Raw genomic sequence first — 1,854 nt, 5'->3', positions numbered from 1 at the left:
TCTGATACCACTGCACTACGTTTTCAGGTCAGCTGTCGTGTCGAATTCCTAGTCGAGTTTTCAATTCGTTCAACAACCCTGAACTTGCTTTAAAAGATGGATTCTCACAATTATATAAAGGACCTTCCAACAGGGTAATGCGCCGGTTACAAGGCCCGACTTTTACAGCATTGGTTTCAGGAACAAAAGAATGAATTCAGCCTACTGCAGTGACCTCCATAGTCACAGATCTCAATCCAATTGACAACTTGTGGGATGAAATGGAACGAACTCTTCAGAGTAGATCTACCCAAACAACCGAGCTGAAACGACTGTGGAAAGCAACTGACTCATGGACCTGCAGCACACTTTCGATACCTTATTGAGTCCATATTACGTTGAATCCAGGCTTCTGGGGCCAAAAGGTGCCTACCTACTATTAAGTAGATGTACCCAATAAAAACGCTATTCGATGTAACTATAATTTTATAATGTTTTTATTGATGTACTGTAGAAAATGTATTTTTATTAAGCTTATAATGCAGTTTTCTAGCAATTCCTGGTGCTCCACGATTATTTGTATTTAATTTAAATTCAAGAAATAAAATTGACCTATCCATTTATGTTTGGTGTCAAAATTTTCGTTGTGGACCTGTGTCCTTATTTTTCGCTTATTTCTGCATTCAACAACTTGGTGAACTAATCTCCGTTCAACCTGCTACATTGTCAAGGTTTCTTTCACTAAACAAGCCCTCCGAAGCCTGACATCTGTTCTCGGAACCGGGCTTTGGCCGCCAAAGTAGGATAACCTAACTTCCCTCCTCACACAAATTTCCACCATCTTGTGAACTGTCTCCAGACCAAAAAATATTTGTCGACACACACGCATCAACACAGCGTGTATATAGTTAAAAGTACTTTTACTGGTTATTGGTATTTATTCTTGTATCGTTGAAATATCAGTAATTTCCATCCAACATGGTGACTTTCAATCAACAGCATCACTCCTTTTGATGACATTGTAGAATAAGTCAGCACGGCAGTTCATAATTGAGGGGGAAAATGAAATCATTGCTTTCCAAAGTTTACAAAATAAACACAAGACAATTTCAAAGCTCGAGAAACTTTCCCAAAGGACAAATAAAGTGAACAATTTACGTAGCAATTCGTATAATATCTTCCTTCCATTTCTCTTCCATCGACAAGACCCAAGGATTGTTGATAATCTAGATGACTTTTGACTGAACGTCAAACTATCACTGCAACTCAGGGACTGTTTGACTCGTTAAACAGTCGCTAACAGAGCGTAATTATGCATCATATTAAACCATTGATGGGCTCGGTTTCATTACGGTGACTCTTGTGAAACCCGACTACCGCGTCTGTCAATGCATGCATGCACAACCGTGGGTTATTAGCGTCCTTGGGAGTGCGAGCAACAGGCCAGGAACAGCCTACCCTTTTCTGACCTTTGTTCTGATTCAACCAATAAGGTTATCTCGTGTGGCGTTTGAGTGGCTACGCTTTTTCTCCAACGAACCGTATGCGAGAAGTTCCTACTGGCGCCAACCAATAGTTTACGTGTAGCTTAACCTAAAGAGCAGTGTCCTGTTGTGTCTGTAATTGATGTGTGTCAATACTAGTCTTCAGACCTTATGTTTCCTTCATGTCTTGTTTACAGTCCACATCGGTAAAGGGATTGCGAGTTAGCTGGATGACTGGATCGAATTCAGAATGTTTTTTTGTTTGTTTCGTTTTTTGATAACTGATGCCTCATAGAAGGTATCCAACTTAGACTGACATTAGTGATACGGTGAAGAACCATAGATGAACTGTTATGAAGAAGTGAGATTAATTAGTTAAGATCTGCGGACA

This window comes from Mastigoproctus giganteus, chromosome 8 (assembly GCF_048544385.1).
Source record: "Mastigoproctus giganteus isolate SK-2022 chromosome 8, ASM4854438v1, whole genome shotgun sequence".
NCBI lineage: Eukaryota > Metazoa > Arthropoda > Arachnida > Uropygi > Thelyphonidae > Mastigoproctus > Mastigoproctus giganteus.
This window is presented reverse-complemented; position numbering follows the sequence as displayed.